A 20,404-nucleotide genomic window follows, 5' to 3' on the forward strand; every position below is an offset into this window, starting at 1 on the left:
TTAAAATAAATACATATGATTATTATAAATCTAGCCAAAATAGTAAATCGTGACCTATTATAATTTTAGTGTTGTGCTAATTGAGAAAGATGATGAATATGGATTTCATGTTGAGTCTGATGTGAGAGAAGGTTTAGTTGAGGAGAATTCAGCATATGAGAATGATGAAAATATAAGGTACGCAAATTTATATTTGAATTTAGTTTCATGGTATTTTTGAATATATTTCATAATATTGCTTGTTTGTGTTGGAAATACATAAAGCTCTTTAAAAGTTTTTTTTTTATTTTTTCAAAATGAATGTTTAACATTTTGATTTCTTTAAAGACGTCATAATAATCAAAAAAGCATATATTTTTAAACATTAACACAATTTAAAATGTTTCAAATAACTCTACTTTTAAAAGTTCTTAAGATATCAACGATTATAGCAAACGATTTCTTTTAAGTTAACAGTTTGTTTTTTTAAATAAAAAAGAAGTAATTCTGATTTTGTAACATTTATTAGATCCTGCATATATATTATTTTATTTGACTGAATCACTTTTTCATGGGGCATTTTCTACCCTCTAATGTTTAAATAATATTTTCATTTATAGTGTAGAAAATGCTAAAATTCATATAAAATACAGACCCCTATTTTTTCCCTACCTATATTCAGGTTAAAAATTTTAAATATATTAATCTATACATTATAAATCGTGCTGATACATGAAAAATGATTTTTTATAATTTTAGTGGTGACCATATTGTGAAATGTGATGAATACGGATTCTTTGTTGAATCTGAATGGATTGGGGATTTCGTTGCACAAAATCTGACTATGGAGGATTTTGATAATATTAGGTATGCTAGTTTGTATTCATATTGAGTATTTTTAGTATTTAAGTAAAAATGTTTTGTATCCTTTCCTGTCTATGTTTGGGGCAACAGACAAAAAATCCTTCTAAACTTATTTTTATTTAAGTTTTTGAAACTTTGTAGAATTTAAATCTCAAGAAAATATATTATAATTTTCCGAAAGATAAATATTTTTAAAAAAATTCTTGAACTTCCAGCTACTTTACTTTGGATAATTATAAATCTAACTGATTGTGATACCATTAATTAATAGACTTTATATTTTATAGGTGACTTATTGTATTATAAATCCCCTTTGGAACATAAAATTCGTTTTTTATTCATATAAGTTACGATTTTTTATTAATATAGTTCTATGTGTGAGTCCTAATTAACAATAAAATATTACACAAGAATAATAAATTTGGTGAGTAATGGGCTACTTAAACCTTAAATTTATTTTATTTAGTTAGAATCTTAACTAAAACTTTATGACTCTATTGTTTTCTGTTTATTGCGATAGAATAATATGTTGAGTTTTGTAGTTTTAAAGAGTAGGTTAAATACCAATATATTCAATAAAAATTTGGCAGAAACGAAAATAAAAATTAAATTGTGCATGAATTTTATTCTCTTACCTTTCTCTTTCATAAATAAACTAGATAAATTAACTCATTACATTTTTATTTAGTGTTGTACTTTTCGTCATACTATGCTTTTTCATATAGATAAATAGAAAGCTATGATAAATGACAAAAAAAAATTATGCTGAAAAATGTGATAAATTAGGAATGGTATTTCGATGGTTTTCAAAGACTACACTATTACCAATGAACTCATATGGTGTTCTGTAGTGATGGCCCTTAGTATAAAATTTTAAAATCCAAGGCCATAGTGTAGATTTTAAAAAATGTACTCTCTAGAGATTATGAATTTTAGCAACGAAAAAATACAAAAATCATTGAAATCTAACCAATTACTAATTAGGAAGGTGCAACAGAAAACATCAAAACATTTTAGATTGCAGAAAGAAAAAATAAAATTATTAAAAATACTAATAAGCTTTATCAGGCAATTAAACTTGTTTCCATATTTTAGTCTCACTCTCCTTAGTGTTTATTCTTTAGACTTCAATCACATTTTTTTTACTTGCTTAAACAATAATTTAAGATAATGATGGATTAGAAGTTCATACACTAATTACCAAGCAAATTTAATTCATAAGACAAAAGATTAAAAAATTATTAAAACATTTTCTCGAATTTAAACTAACACTATTCGTAGTATTAAAACAAATTGGGCATTTTTAGAGTATTAATATATTTTCACTTAAGAATGTCAGACTGAAGTATTTTAATAGATTCAATTTTCAAGTTTTATTAAAACAAAATTTAAATATACTTGTGTTAATTACTCACACACATATTGAAAATTTACCAACAGGTATATTAAAACCAAAATATTATTCTGCGAAAAAAGCTCATTGCTGAATTTCTGAATGCGTTTAATCTCTTTGGTTTTAAAATAATTAAGCCCTTTATAATTGAAAAACAATGAAAAGTTATTATATTTCTAAAATTTATGAATTACTATATTAAAATCCATTATGTTCATTTAAAATTTTAGAGTGACACATGATGTTGGTGGTTCTGGAGATACCGGAATCGTTGAAAATGTTTCTGATGAGAAACATAGAGTTGAGGATTTTCAAAGCAACAGGTATGATAATCTGTATTTAATTTGAGTTATCTTAGTAATCTTTAGTTTTAATGTTTTTTCCTGCTATTTCAAGTACATGTGATTAAGAACAACTTTTTCAATATTTCTCTTTTTTTCACTTTTTTAACAACATCATTTCTTGAAAAAATTAACAATATATGACCTGCAGGTCAAAAGTAAACTGCGAAGCATTTATGCATGACCCGAAAATCTTGAATGAAAAGCTTGAATGAAAAAGGACCATATTCAGTCTTTTTCTGTAGCTGTGAAATACAAATTTAAAAAAATAAATGTATTAAAAACATATAAAAAAAATAAAGCTGAATAAAAAGAAATATGATTTCAAAACTACAACTGGGATATAGTACTTTCCAAACCTCATAGCTACATTTAAAAAATAGCGTTTTATTTCTGCTTTAAAGGTGCCAAAAAAATATCGTTTAATTATGAAATATGCAAGTACTTTTTGAAATTAAAAATAATTATGTCTCATTGCTTGTATATAAAGTTTCAAATTATTTCCTTGTTACTACTCATAACATTCTTGCACATATTCAGAGAACGAATTTATATGTTTAAAATAGATCATAAAATATTCTTTAAAAAAAAAATAGAACTTTCCTTATTTCATAGCCACTATTAAGAAATAGTGTTTTATTTTTGCTTTAAATGTGCCAAAAAAGTAATAACTATTAATTATTAGAAATACAATAGTTAAAAGACATACGTATAATTAAAAGATATACAAGTACTTTTACTTAAAATAATCATGTCTTATTGCTTGTATATTCAAATTGTTTCCCTGGTAATACTCATAACATTCTTGTGCATATTTGGAAAACGAATATATATAATTAAAATAAATTAGTAAATATTCTTTTAATAAAAAAAGTTTTCGTTTTTTCTATTTAATGATCCAACTTATGATTTCGTAATGTACCACTGTAACAATACTTTTTTGTTCATCTTTTTAATAACTAAAAGTAGATGAGTTACTGTCTTGTCAAAAACATGTAAACTGTTCGAAAAATTTTATTGAAACATGAGTTTAAATGTTTATATATTAATTAAAGAATCAAATAATTCAATTTACTGAAATTAAACCCTTTTTATCTAAAAATAAACTCAAACTGAATAAAATTTGAGCTTAAGTATAAAATATTTAATGTTAATTGATTACCTTAGCAAATAAATTAAATGCAACTGTAACAGTGAGATTATGAATGTGGTATGCAGCATATGTTAGAANTAAAGAATCAAATAATTCTATTTACTGAAATTAAACCATTTTTATCTAAAAATAAACTCAAACTGAATAAAACTTGAGCTTAAGTATTAAATATTTAATGTTAATTGATTACCTTAGCAAATAAATTAAATGCAACTGTAACAGTGAGATGAATGTGGTATGCAGCATATGTTAGAAATAATATAATTTTACTGTGTTAATGCTGTTTAAATGACAATGTAGGATACGCTTGATTTATAATTTTAAGAATCTTTTTATAAGATAGCGATAAAACAATATTTAAAAAAAAACCATTTTCTCATATTATACAGAGCTGTAACTAAGCAAACATCACTGAAATAACTTTTTAAGTAGTTTAAACGACAAAGCGTCTGCAATCGTAACAGTGCCTAATGCCAAATCTATTAGAAGAACTCATTTTTAAATGTCTCTACTAAATGGAATCAGATAAACTTTTTGATCAGTTTTGAGGATTTGGGGCTAAAGTTGAACCTTGCACCCACTGCTCAACTTTTAGAACTTTAACATTCTTAATTTAGAAGAGAGACACACAGGCACACTCAAAAATTCTTCCTTTTGTTAGTTAAGAAACTTTTATCCGACAACTGCTGTATGAAAAAATTTTCTCCTAGAATAATAAATATTTAACTTCCACAAGTTGGTTGCAAATATTTTGAACTGAAATTAATTTTATTTATTTAAATTTAAAAGCATTTGATTTAAATTTAAAAGTCTCATGGATTAAGAAACACTCTTTGCTAAATAAAAGTTTAAAATCACAACGGGTTTACCTTCTTACACTTCCTAATTAGAAATCTACTTTTTTTGAAAACAAAACTGGTATACANCTATTAGAAGAACTCATTTTTAAATGTCTCTACTAAATGGAATCAGATAAACTTTTCGATCAATTTTGAGGATTTGGGGCTAAAGTTGAACCTTGCACCCACTGCTCAAATTTTAGAACTTTACATTCCTAATTTAGAAGAGAGACACACAGGCGCACTCAAAAATTCCGTTTAATAGAATTCATCTATGAAGTATCTTACTTTCATATTAGTATACTCAACTATTACATCAAAATATCAATATATCTAATATTTCTAACTTCATAAATACCATTTATATTATAAATTATAAAGACTTATTTTAATATCAAAGAAACTTTACGTTGTTCATTTTCCGACACTTAATTCTGCAATAATCAAGTAATAAAAGTTTTTTGATTTCAAAAGTAACATTCTATTTTGATATGATTTAGTGATTCATCAAAATGACTAGGTACAGATAATACTTTAATTATTAAAAAAAATGTTTTTTTTCAGGAAGGAGACCAATTTGAATGGTAAAGGAGTAGATTGCATTACAGATGTGAAAAGAAAAAAGAATGGGTTTTGGTCCTCCTTCAAAAAACTATTTTGTTCCTGTTGCGGGAAAGAATAGATTTGAATGACTCGAAATGTATGTGGAGTTGTTGCGGACAGAATGATAAAAATTATAAGATACGTTTAAAAAAAAAAAAAATATCATTTTTGCATTGAAAAAATTTGTTGAAAGCAATTTAAGATTTAAAGAAAAGAGCGAGAATGTTTTGCTCTTCTTCGTAAAACCTATTTCCTGTCACGGAAGGAAATAGATTTGTATGAATCGAAATGTATGCAAAATTATTTTTCTGATAGGATGATGAAGATTGTGAGATCAACATCAACGATAAAAGAGAAAACAACATTTCAGATGAGAAAGAAACTAGTTTGGATATCCTTCGCAATCCCTACTTTGCCCATGTCAGATATAGCAGTCAACTTGTATGAATCAAAAAGATAGATATTTTTGCAAAAAAAAAACTGTGAGAACTTAAATCATAAAAAAACTGCATTACTGGTAATATGGTAATACAATAAAAAAAAACATTCTGTAAAAAAATTGCTTGTATTACAAATTATTGAAAATTATACCAGTAACAAAATTTAAAAAAAAAANGGTACGATTATAGATCCACCTCCTCGTGGTGTACCCCGGAAACGTTTCGACGGCTAAGAGATCTATAACTGCAACTTCATCAGTTTTTTTCCCCTTCTGAGATTTTTAATCAGCTTATTCGGCATTGAAATGCTACTGTTCAAATCTCTCAGGAAGCATTTATATTTCCAAATAACAGGAAGCAAATTTTCAGGTGAGAACTCTTAGTTGCTCCCGATTCTCTGGTTATCAACCATATTTATTGCCAAAGTTTTGAGCAAATCGCCTGTGAATTTTAACAAACATAAAAATTATCTCAATTGTACACCATTAAACAAATGGACAATATTGATGAAAAGTATAAAATTGTTGAAATTTAAATATGGAAAGAGGGTCGCTTATTGAGAATCTATTGTTCATGCATCTCTCTCTCAGAAAATCAGATCTCTATAATCTTCTAATTGATGAAAAACCATTCTGATTGGTGATTTTTATGTCCACTCCAGGGGGTGGGGCTACACTGATGTCAGTCCCGCTAGTCAAGAGATAAGGAACCTCTGTACAGTCGTCTTTATTCAGAAAAAAACTGACTAAAATTTCATACTTTAATTACATTTTCTTAAAATTATCAATAAAGGGTTTTAGCGCAAAAAGGTGTTTTAATACCGAAAATTTGCTTAATTCAAAATTTGATGTTACTTTAAAATAGTTTTTTCTCCTGTAAATTTGATGTTATATATTACTATCAAGCACATAGTATTCGAAACTCATTAAGTCATTTTGGCGAGAAACAAAAAAACGAAAACTAAAAAAGAAGAGAAAGAGGTAAGTGATACAAAAAAAGAAGATGAAGGAGAAAGAATAAAATAAATAAAAATAAAAGTTCTTACAGACAAGTATTTAAGAAAATTATAATTTTAATAAATTATCAGATTTATTGGAATGATCTATATAACTTATTTTATTTTATACGAAATGTGAGTTATTGGAAATAAGCGAAATACTACCGAGAAAAAATCATTTGATTAAATTTTCTTTCTGATGCAATTTAGAATCTTTTCGAAAACGATATTCTCGCTTATGTCTTGAAGTGTTTCAAGAATTTTTTCAGATAGCTCAACAATCTAAATTTCAAAGTGTTTTAATAGCATCAGCTCCATGAATTGAAAATTTGTGAACACTATGATGCATGTAATATTACGTATATAGTTTAACATACAGTTCATCATCACGCCTGACTATTAAAACACAGAAATTCTAAAAATAAAAAGTAAAAATTGATTATAATTACTTTATATACTTTTATTTATAGTGAAAATTTTGAAAGAATCATGTGTAAATTTTGTAATAATTGTTACATTAAAAATTAGAAAAAATTACTGAACCTACTTTTACATTTTCGTCTTTAAAATCAATAGGGATCATTTTTATTTTTTGTAGTTCTGCTTGAATCATTCTTTAGTTTTCTTGAAGGGTAAAATTGTAAAATAATACAAACTATTCAGTTTTGCATAAAAGTTATAAATTATGGTATTGGGTTGCTCGGAATGTAATTTCTTTTCTTTCCCAATAGAGGACTTAATTGCATTTTTTACAACTCAAACCACTTAAGGCGCATAATCATTATATATTTTGTCAACTGAGCTTACTTTTGAAAAAGTTCGATTGATCTGTAGTTTTTGGTTGGCGCCTCGTTAAGTATGGAAAGTGAAAAGCTGCGTTTTTGGTATATTATACTTTATTATTATCGATAAAGTAAAAATGCTGTTCAAACAAGAAAAAAATGATTCCCTGCATAAGGAAAATATGTATTGACAGTACGTCAGTGCCAAAATGGGTTTTCAAAATTGTCCGGCAATTTTGATATTTTATCCTACCACGTAATGGATGGCCAATTGGAGATGATGCAGGCACAATAAAGACAAAAATTGATCCAAAGGGGTGAATAACAACTCTTGAGATTTCTGAGAGATTAAATTTATCTAATTCGACAGTTCATGTTGTAGGAAACGTCAAAGCTCAACCTATGGGTTGCTCAATGTTCTTACGAAAAGAAATGCCGTTGAATCGAAGTCTGTGATTTGCTTTTCAAACTTCAAGAAAGTGATCAAATTCTGAATCTCATCATCACTGGGGACGAGAAATGGGTTGTATACAACAATATTTCAGTCTCAAAAAAAAAATTTAACGTGTTTTTTTTTCAGTAAAATGTTTTGAGTGTGGGATCATGATGCTACCAGAAAGATGGAAAAGGATACTAAAACCAAAATGGACAATATACAATCCTATAAAATATTTTTTTTTCCAGTCCAGCAGGCACTATAGACATTATCTTAATGCCGTACAGAGATCGAAAGAAAGGAAAAATACAAATACAGAAAGATATAAAATATACAAAATACAAAAACAAAAGCAATACATGAAGCACAAAAATTAAATCAAGAACTTAAATTGAACAAAAGTTCTCTGGCCTCCCAGTATCAGGAGTAGATGCAGTTCTTTGTGAGAACTGAACAGTTAAGAAGATGCTCAGCATTCATCATCGCACCACTGCGTCAGAGGGAGCAGGCAGGATTATCCGCTATTTTAAGACGGAAACGATGGGCGTATAAGCAATCGTGCTTGGTAGCAAGACGAAAGGCAGCTACAACACTGCCTCTTGGGCAATCGGGGAGATTGAGGATGTCATTTTCCCACGATTTTTCTTTTGCCCGTTCTTTTAGCAATGATATATGTGTTGTCTTAATTTCATGATTAATCATTAACGAAGTGGATTTATAGCTAACCAAGTTATTTAGGGCTTGATTAACAATGCAACCTCTTTTGGCCAGTGCATCAGCTTTTTCGTTTGCCGGGGATACCACAGTGGGATGGGATCCATTGTAAGGCAATTGTTTTATATTTTTCACTTATCTCTGTCATTAAAGATCTACATTTCACAATAGACAAAGAGCTAGGGGCTTGAGAGTAGATGGCAATGGCCAGAATCGTATCTTGGGAATCCGAGAAGATGACAGCTTGATCGAAAAGAGAAGGACGAGCATTTAAAGGAATTAAAGCTACTTCGATTGCCTCAACCTCACCAATAAAATATTTATATATTGTAAGAAACTATATCGTTATGATTAAAAATGAACACTTTTATGATTATTATTGTTGTTGTTAATTCACGTCGCACTAGAGCTGCACAATGGGCTATTGGCGACGGTCTGGGAAACTTCCAGGAGGATGGTCCGAAGACATGCCATCACAATTTCTTTTATGATTAAAAAAAAAGAATTTAATTTCCGAACAACCCAATAGTTTACTATTTATTTTGCAATGCTGTGTAAAAAAAATTTTATTAACGCTTCTGAAAACGCAAAAACTTCGAAACAATAATGAAAGTGTAATTATTTCAGAAAAAGCACCCGATTGATAAGTGTTACAAGACAGCACTTTCCTGATTTTGAAATTTTTAACCACAATGTCTGGTTAAGATATCCACATTGCCTGGATTTTTTCAAACATCCAACGGGACCCTGGACATCCCTAACCTTCTCTGCATGTCTACTCACCTCAGTCTATTCACAAAGACAATTGCGATTGATAACTTTAGTTTTGGTAATAGCTTAATTATTGTAATTATCACTATTAAAGCATTAAATCCCACGGTGAACAGTAAAACGCTAGATAAAAGGTGATGGAAGTTTAGAAGAGCGAATTGGAAAATAATGTCTTTCCTCTTGGATGAAACATAGAAATTCTGACCTTTGTTTTCACCCTCATATCTTAATTAAAATGATCAACAAACATATCAACTATTCTGCTAGAAGCATCCCAAGAGAAAAGCTCAGTGTATATATATATATGTTCCTGAACTACTGAAGTTAGGGAAATTGAAGAAAAACCTGACAGTCTATGAAGAATGTCTAAGCTTAACAAAAAGAACTGGAGAGTTTTTTACTTGTCGTAGATAGTCAGTTTTCTTTGAAATAAAATATTTTCTTAAAAAAAGTCGTTTGACCATTTGATAAACAATCTCAACTGTAAAAAGAAACAATATAAAATCATAGACATCTTGATATAATTCAAAACCAATTTTCTAATACTCCGAGGCAACTTCTATATTTTAAAACTCAAAAATTTAAAAAACTGAAAGCTGTCTTACTGAAAAACTGAAATTTTGAATGTCTTTGGTAAACTTTATTCATTATCACAAATAAAAATTCTTCATTCGAAGAAAGACTCAAGGATTTTTAACATCACTTTTGGTCTTTTAAAAATAAGCGAGTTTTAGGCAGTGTTTCTTTTTTCAGCTCACTGCAGTGAATATAAATTCTAGCCGTATTTAAAGAAGCCCAAATTTAAAAAGTCCCCTGGGAAGTGCGATACATATTAAGGGAGGACGGTATAATTACAGGAGCGTATAGGAAGATACGCAAAATTATAAGAGGCCGAAAACTAGCTTCCGAGAGAATTCCGAGTTAATCTGAGAGCAACTAGCAGGGTTAATTGTTGAAGGTTCCATTGTTGACCAAGTCACAGTTTTCAGCCATGCAATTAAAAACGCCTTTAACAATAGGGAAGACCTGACAGCTGTTTTGGTCAGTTTCTAACTGCCATTTGAGGCCAACTATTAACCCAAAATTTTCTTTTACGTGAATCAAATCAAATATGATAAATTATTCCCAGATCTCCGTGGCCAAAGCTGCTGCAACTTTCGATTTAGAAATATAATTTCTATAAATCTTAATCCTCAAACTGATCATCCCTAAGGTACGGTTGACTGCTTTTTAATGAATTTTAATATTATCACAAAAAATTGCCCTCGTAATTTTATATATTTTAATATTTAGGCATGTATTTCCTATTTGTAGCTGGAAATACAGATTTAAAAATAATTAGAAATATAATTTTTGTACATAATTTAAATTAATGCTGAAAATACCAAGACTAAAATACAGATATTTATAATATGAATAATATTTGTTAAAATACGTTTTACGCTTCTGTATTTATTTGTAAATATTTCATGTTAATGTTGAAAGTTAAATATAATAGTTTTCAATTTTACATATTTAAAAAGAAATATCACAACTGATTTGAAAAAGAATTTAACTTTATCACGAATTCTGATAACAAACCCATAACTCCACATTTTTTCTCGAAATCTAATACTCTTTTTAATGCATGCATGTTTTTAATAATTAATAAATCTCCTTAATTGGGAACTAACTGATAAATGAATTCAAAACAGTTTTGCCATCAAAAGGAAATTTCCTGACTTTATTTTTCTTTTCAAATCCCAATTAAAGCAGTGGAGGTGATGATATTATCCTTTATCTAAAGTAATATTTTATTCTCGAAAACTGGATCATCCTTTAGAGTGGAATGTGACAGTTTATAATGCAACGACAACATTTTTAATAGCAGTCGTTTAAGAAAACAAAATTTGGAAAATCTAAACTGCGTGAAGCATTTCGCTTGAAGAAACCATTTATTTAATGGCCAAATTCAAATATATTTCGACTTTACTTTTGTCATTAATTTAGATTAAAACGTAGTGTTTTCAGCTCTGATCAAAGTACGTTACGTTGATCAAAGCAAAACCCAGAGAACCTAAGCTTTAGTAAACCGTAATAGACCTAAAAAATCTTTTCAAACAAGATTGTGTGAAATAGGAGTGAAACAACTTACCTCAAGTTTTTTCTTCACCCTTACGGTTGTTGTTTTTTGTTCAATGAATCCTATATCCGTTTCAGAAACACAAAATATGCGTGAAACTCAAACAATAGAAGATTTTCATAATTCTCCGAGAAATTTTGGAAAATTAAATAGCATTTTATTTAGTGAACGTTTTTCGCTTCTGGATTTCTTTTTTTTCATAATTTTGTGAATAGCTAATTTGTGTTTAGTCTCCAGTTTAGATAAACTTTTAATTGAGAAATTCTTTTTTAAATTAAAATGATTTTAGCATTCGCTTTTTCCTTATATTAAAAGTTTATGTATGGCTCTTGATTATCTAGTTCGCTACACTTTCGAGAAACATTTAAAAGTAGCATTTCAGATAAGCAGGTAACATCATTTTTTCCCCATAAAATCAATAAAATTAATCTTAATCGCAGAATCAAAATTATATAATTCTTAGATTTAATACAGAGAACATATCTAAAGAAAGTGAGAATTGTTATTCATAGTAAGTATAAAGTGAGAATGGAGTTAACTAATGTAAATTAAAAAAGAAAGAATTCGAATTATGGAAAAGATCTTCGAAATTATTGATTTTAAAGTAAACTTTTAAAGAAACTAATCTCTCATCTTTTTATTATTTCGTTTTAGTAATATTTATTCTTTTTGTAGTGTGGGGTGATCTTTCCCCTGATCGCTTCGCTCGTTAACCCCTTGAGACTACAACAAAAAAAATTCCATGATAAACTAAATGTAGCATCTAAAAAAAATATATTCTTTTGTAATATTTAAAAAAAATTAATTACATTAATATAGATTTGGATTCGGATATTTAGTTAGAGACATTCAAAGATTAGATTTGGGATAAATTTATAGTTTATCTCGGTTATCTGTAGCTCATTATTATCTGCGCCATCTGTAGCTCATTTCGATCACCAATCTCATTATCGGTACCTATAGCAGCAGTCCCGCAGTGGACTGATCGTTAAGACACGGTTCCCAGCAGATCACCGAAGTCAAACATCATTGGCTACGGTCAGTGTGCGGGTGGGTGACCACTTGGATCAGCCTGCGTAGGGACGAGGGTGTGCGGTATTGGTCCTCGTTAAACTGCTCTACCGTAAAGTGCTCGACTTCCCGTGCCGGTCGTCGGGCTACCGAAGCGGTGGTGCCATTCCCTCTGCAGAGGTTGTAGTTGTAGTTCATTTACGTCGCACTAGAGCTGCACAATGGGCTTTTGGCGACGGTGTGGGAAACATCCTTGAAGATGATCCGAAGACATGCCATCACAATTTTGATTTTGTGCAGCTCTAGTGCGACGTAAATGAACAGCAACAACAAATATAAATTGAGGGATATTATTGATGCATAAAGGTTTTATCGATTAAAGATTTTATTGAGAGAGATTTCATTGATTGAAGCGTTTCCATAATTAAATAATCCATTTTCATCTTTCTCAATGTGCAGGTCAGACATATTATTAGAATTGCGTCTGCAGATTACTTTACTTTATTTATAAAAAATAGGGCACCTGGGCCGCGCAGAAGGCCCATATCCCATACATCATGAAATAGTATAAAAAGTTAAAATAAAAGACAGTTTGAGTTCAGCAGTCTATGGGGTGGCTGTTACAGGGAGACAAGCACCTTACTTGTATAACTGAAAGAAAATGAAAATAATAAGAGCAACTTGCTGTAATCTGTGGATAACTGTAGTTTGATTGTCAACATGAAGTAACATAGGTCAGGATTTCAGTATTGGTAAAGTGTTTGATGCTGTGGCCTATTGGTACTTCGGATTATTGGTGTAGACTATTATTTGTGCTGATAGTTGTGGTATGAGGCGTCGGAGGTAAAATAAGCGGCTATTGGTCTTAGTTTATCATCTTTTTTATAGTTCTCGAAGTTAAAAATCTGATTGAAGTTGGCTGTGCTGCAGTCTATGGCTTTGTCGTAGAAGTCTGCATTTAATTTGTGTATATATTCGGATAGAAACGGAATTTTGAGATCTTTATGGATATTTGAATTACGTATGAACCATCTGTGGCACGGGTGATCTTTCTGAGTATTTTATTTTGACATTGGTTGAGCTTTTTCATTAGGTGTTCGGGTATAGTAGTCCAGGCAGGTGAAGCATATGTAAGTATAGGTCGGATCATGGAGGTGTATAGTAATTTTCTAGTTTTTAGTGAAACGTTTTGGTTATAGATGAGAGGTTGGATGATATTAACTGCTGCTGTGGCTTTGTGTGTTATATTTTTAATATGGTCGCTCCAAGTGAGTTTACTATTACACAAGCCTGCGAAATTTAACTTTTTGAAAAATACAAGAGAAGTTATTGTTGATTTATATGTTATTTGATGTGCTGATTTTGAAAATGACCTTCATTTTCCCCAATCACATCAGGATTTTTTATAAAATCGATATTAATGTTTTTACTAAAATCCTATTTGGAAAGGAATTCTCTCAAATAATTTTGCATGTACTAACCGGTAACTGTTCTCTTCATTCATTTTGATCTATGTAAAATTTAATCTTGTGACGGAAAATTGATTTTTGAGCTATCAACTGATTTTTTATAGGTTAAAATGAATAAAAAATACTGTTGCCAGTCAGCAGAAGTCACCTCTGGTCAAGAGAAAAACAATAAGTTCCTTGTGTTCAAACTTTTTACGCCAGTTTCTAGAAGAAAGTCACCAACATACCATTTTAATTTGTTTTTATTGAGATAACTTACGTAAAATTGACGATTAACCAAGAATAACAAGTATTGTGTATGTGCATATGAAAGTTTGAAACAAAAAAGAAAACAAGCAAAAAACAAAAGAGAAAAGTTTCTATTTAAGTATATACTCGTTTTCCTCTGAAACTTATTTTTGATGATCTTCTTTCATGCTTAATCTCAGGCTTATCCCGAGCTATCATCCAACAGTAGTCAGTGAACATGTTCTTGTCCCATCTTCCTTGATATTTACGCTTAATATCTCTGATATCTTGATGGAACCTTTCCCCTGGTTGCTAACTGCTCCTGAATTTTCAGGGAAAAAGTCCACATGTGAGTGAAAGAAATGCATTTTTGCACTCATGGAGCAATCCAACGTTTTAAATTTGTGCAGCATTTTCATTTCAATTTCCTTATAATCAGGATTGTAATTCCCCAGAAATTTACTGACGACATCTTTGAAAGCAACCCAAGCTTCTTTTTTCCGTTTCTGTCATGTAATCCTTCATGAGTTTGCGGCTATCAGAACCAACAAATATTCCTTCTTTTGACCTGGAAACTTTTTGCACAGATATTTGAAACAATTGCCATCTTTTGGAACAGCCTTGACAGACTTCTTCATTACACCTAATTTTATGTGTAGCGGATGTAACAATACTTTTTTTCGGATCAACTAAGCTGTTTCGAATAACGTTCTTGGTGCCTGGGTCAAGATTTTTTCTTTTCGGCCATTCTTTTTTGACCCATCAATGTTGAGTCTTGTCACGGCTGTCTCACTCACAAATGAAACATGGGTACTTTATATATCCCCCTTGTTAACCAAGAAGCATGGAGATAACTTTCAAATCACCGCAAATTGTCCAACTGTGTTCGATATATTTTATTTTGTTCAGGACGAGGGCCAAGTTTAGATATTAGTCTTTGATTTTTCCGGTTATACCCACAAACATGGCAGGAACAAAAATAACAATCATCAAAGTGGCTTTGGGGCTCTCTCCACGTCATAGGAATTCCAAATCGTAAAGCAGTCTTCTTTCCTTGATGCCATAAGCGTAGATCATTGAGACACTGCACACAAACTTTATGAGGTGCCCAAGATTTGTCCTGATCTCCGAGTTTCATGTCAAAATAAGCGAGATAAAGTAGTCTTACATAGTCTGTAATGCTCCTCATGCGATTTTTAACTACACTATAGTCGCCGCATGTATAACAAAAGTCATCTGGGAAATTTTCACAATGTCTTGAACTCAAAGCCATGTTTCACGAAACTCACAGAAAAAAAGCAAACTTTAAAATGACTCCCTATAACGCTTGCTAGTGTTTCTGAGAGGTCAGCAGACCTAGATAAGGATTCTCGCGACGCTATTGGTAGAGAAAGATTGTTGCAGAGAGAGGAACGGTGACAGGAAGTAGTGATAGAGGGGTACTTTTATAGATTTGACCAAACTAGAATGCTGGTCCATCAAAAAGGGAAGAAATTCAAAAATAAAAAAAATTTTATGGTAAATGTTCATAAAAATTCCAGCAAAATTTAATTTTTCTAAAAAACGTGACGTGATGGACATTTTTCATTATTATTTTTCATTTCAGCACCAAAAAATACATTAAGTTCAGCTATCAGACCCCTTGTATTTTTTTCATCGCTGTGTAATGAGTCCAAGGTACTTTGCTCTCTTAACAGCGTCTGCAGATCTTGAACACTTTTATACTTTAGCAATTCTTAGAATAAAATATTTTATTTCTTAGCCAATTTCGAAATGAATGAATAAAATAAATAGTTCACGGTCATTTTTTCGATGTGTATGTTAAACTTTTATTTAGGATTGCGTCGACAGATCTTCAACACTTATACACTTCAGAGACTTTTAAAAGATTTTACTTATTAGTTAAATTCGAACTGAGTAAATAAAGTAAATATTAATTTCTAAATTTAAACAGTTACATTTTAAGGATAAAGTTAAAGATTTTGAAGTTATATTAATACTTAATCTAAAAAAAAATCCAACAAATGTTTTTTAAGAAACTTTTAAGGTGAAACCAAGATTTAAATTTAATATCATTTTTTTTAATGGCGGGCACTTGGAACTATTGTCCATTGGCCTCAGAAAGTACCCGAACTGCTACCCTCTTCTTGTTACCCAGTGAGCACCTGTGGCGGAGCCACGGCGGTGGAGCAGCGTCGCCCACGTCACACAACCACAAACCCGTTTATAGGGCGGGTCACACTCACACACAAAGGAGAAAGGACATGGAACACAAAGACAGAGAAAGAAACATCCATGCCCAGAGCGGGATTCGAGCCCGCAGTCAGGCACGCTAACCGCTCGGCCACCTGGCCGGCAATTTAATATTATAGTAAGTAACATTTTGGTAGAGAAAAAAATCTTAATTCCTTTTAATTTTTATTTCTTTCACCAAATTTTATTACACGAATTACAAATTTCAACAATTCTGCTTCTGCAAAGGACTCTAAAAATACTGGTTAAATAGGGCAATTTTAATTTTCCTTTCTCAAACCCTTAATACCTTGTTTAAAACCCTTATAATACCGTGATAATTTTTTAATTTGATAATTTCTTTGATATTAAAAATAGCATTCTTTATAAATCACGAAAAAAAGCACTGAAAAAAAACGCGAAAAAGAGCACTTTATTGACATTTCTATAAACTAAATATCCGATACGATTCATACCGTTGTACCTGAATTTAAAAAGAATCAATAATTAATCATTCATAATTATTTCCGAAAAAAATTATTATTTGTATAATGTTTTATTTGAAACTTTAAAGCAATTTTTAATACTTTATACATTTTTAATACAATTATATGATATATTATAACAGTATTGTTATAAATAATAGATTCATTATATATTGCCTCTCAGGACCTTAATTTTTTGATAAGTTAAAAAGATTAAAACTGACAGAGGATATCAATTGAATTTTCGTTAAAATAAAGATTGTAATAAAGTGCCTAATTTGTATTGGGTTATTCGGAGAGTAATTTCTTTTCGTTCCCAACACAGGACTAAATTGCATTTTTTGCAACCCAAACCACTTAAGCCGCATAATCATTATATATTTAGTCAACTGAACTCACTTGTGAAAAAGTTCGATTGATTCTGTAGCTTTTGGTTGGTGCCTCGTTAAGTATGGAAAGTGAAAAGCTGCATTTTTGGCGTATTATACTTTATTAGTATCGATAATCTAAAAATGCTGTTCAGACAAGAAAAAAGTTATGCCAAAGAAAATATGTATTGACCGTTCGTCAGCGTCAAAAAGGGTTTTCAAAATTATCCGGCAATTTTGATGTTTTAACCTACCACGTATTGGAAAGCCAATTGGAGATGATGCAGGCACAATAAAGGCATCAAATGATGCAAAGCGGTAAATAACAACTCTTGAGATTTCTGAGAGATTAAATTTATCTAATTCGACCGTTCATGATGTAGGAAACGCCAAAGCTCAACCTATGGGTTCCTCAATGTTCTAGCGAAAAAAAATGCCATCGCATTGAAATCTGTGATTTGCTTTTTAAACTTCAAGAAAATGTTCAATTTTTGAAGAGCATCCATCTCTGGGGACAAGAAATGGGTTGACTATAACAATATTTCAGTGTCTACAAAAGTTTTTAGAAGAATTTTTTTTTGCCAGTAAAATTGTTTGAGTGTGGGATCATGATGCTACCAGAAAGATGGAATGCTAAAACCAAAATGGACAATATACAATTCAATAAAATATTTATACATTGTAAGAAAATCGTTATGATCAAAAATGAACACTTTTATGATTAAAAAACGAAATTACTTTCCGAACAATCCAATATATTATTAAATAATAGTACAATAACTATAATTATTGAAGTTTTAAACAATTTAAGAACTTTCTAAATGTCCTAATTTTGCTGAATGTAAAGTTGGGAAAAAATCATTAGTTTTTAATTTTTTTAACGCAATATCTTTCGAATATTAAAAATTTAACTTGACTTAAATATTTGTTTTATTTTCCAGAAAAAATGAGCTTAATTATACAAATTTTTATGTCAAAAACGAAAAAAAATTAACGAAATCTAAAGATACAAGATTGCAATGATTTTAACGTAAAAATGTATTGGTTGCACAAAGGGAGTGATAAATAACTTTGACAATTTTTTTTTGTAAGTGACAATTGAATATCAAAACGTGCCGAACTTAAATGCATCTTTCTTTTATGAAGAAATGAAAAAAAGGAAGTGAGATCGGATTTCAGAACTTAAATGCTTATGTCATGAAGAAAATATTTGTTTGCAAAGGTTGCAGAACTAATAGCTTTAAAAGGGACCGGACCATCTATATACAGGCCACCGGTAGTTCTGACATTGAAATATTGACCATGAAAAATACTATATAAGATGTTGTCCCAATTTCTAAATTAGCACGTAAGCTTTCCTGATTAATTTTCTTCACAGCTATATATGGGTTTTCAACTAACTGGTCCCGTTTCCCTTCGGGCTTTGTCCAAGAAGCTGAAGTGGGTAAAAATTGCAAAGAACCAAAAGTTCAATTTTATTTCTATCGTAATTATGAGATAATTAGATCGTAATTATGAGATAATTAGCTTTAATTTATACTATTTTATAAGGAGTTCCAATAACTGCCTAGTACTCTCGATACATTTATCAGTTTATACTTAAAATACTTTCAATAGCATTGTTAAATTATTTTATTTGATTGAGTTCTTAATTAAGTTCTTTTCAAAAACTGTTTTATTTTATTATCTAAAGAATATTAAATATTATCTTCTTTTTTGAATGCAATAAGTAATATTTGTATTTTATCAATGTCTTTATAATCAATTACTACATTAAAATAAATTTTGAAGCTGCCAATTGGACTTCGGCATAATGTTGGCGGAAAGAGTCGACGGAATATTTCGTCCCATTTATGGTACCCATTTTTTGAAGCACTTCTTTTCACATATTTAAATTCACGATTAACATTAGTACTTAGAAGCTATTGGAATTTTTTGTTTAAATTCTTACCATTTTGTGTAGTAAATTTACTGCGATTTTTACCAAAGATAAACCTGATATTAAATACAAGTATTAAGCAAATTTACAGATTTTCCGACTGAAAACAATTAAAATTTTTGAAATTTTGTATTTTCTACGATATCGGGTGTTTTTCAGCAGGTTGCAAGCAAATTTAGCAAACCTGTTCTTGAAACACTAGTTAAGATTAATGTAATACATAATGAAGCAAATGATATCCTCTTCATAACTATTGAATATTGGACACAACACCTCAAAAAGAAATTAAATTTGTGTTTTTTCTAAACATTAATACTCGAAAGCAGGTGACAGAAACACTTTGCAATTCAAGAAGAACTGAACCTTCCTTATTTATTCCTTATTTAAGAGTTTCAAGAAGTAAGGATTTAACATACAATATTCTAATTAAAATAGCAAAATCTACAGAAAATTTAAAATCCAATGTTTTTATAAGTTAAATCAAATCACATACTATTAAGCGAAATCGCAAGAAAAAACTTACATTTAATGTTTTTTAAACACTATTTTCATATTGCTAAAAAATATGAATAATCGAGATAAATTTACCAAGAATTAACGAGATATACTGTAAGAGTATAAATCAAAAAAATTTATATGTTTTACATAAAAATAAGACTTATTCGCCAAGTCTCAGGCTGCTTGATTTAATTTAGTGTAAATTTAACATATTTTTTGGCAGTTGTTGTTGTCGACGTGTGTCTGTTTAGGCAGAGGGGGTGCAATTGTTGTTGTTTTCCAGTGGCGCCATCTATGGCTAAGAATTCGACTTCTACCACACCATACGTCACACCCGTTCATAGGGCGGACCCAATCATACATCCATTCATTCATCGTCAGATCGTAATTATGACCTGAATCAGAGAACGATCGATCGATCTCCAATCCAGTACCCCCAGAGGTATTAATTTGTTATGGGAACATGGAGAACTTCTGCGACTCGACAGATTTAACGTGCATCAGTCACTTTACTACACGGGGAGTCTTCGGCCGGCGGGGTTCGAACCCACGAACTTTCGGATATGGGCCCAGCGCCCTACCAACCAGGCTATCCCGCGGAACAGTTAAATTAATTTAAAGTAAAACTGCAAAAAGCATGTGGCATTTTAACAAAATGATCTTTAGAACTATGATCCAGAAATCCAGATGTAACTACGTAAAATTTCAAATATGAACTTAGTCTTAATGAGTCAAATTTT

This window comes from Parasteatoda tepidariorum, chromosome 2, assembly GCF_043381705.1.
Source record: "Parasteatoda tepidariorum isolate YZ-2023 chromosome 2, CAS_Ptep_4.0, whole genome shotgun sequence".
NCBI classification, from domain to species: domain Eukaryota; kingdom Metazoa; phylum Arthropoda; class Arachnida; order Araneae; family Theridiidae; genus Parasteatoda; species Parasteatoda tepidariorum.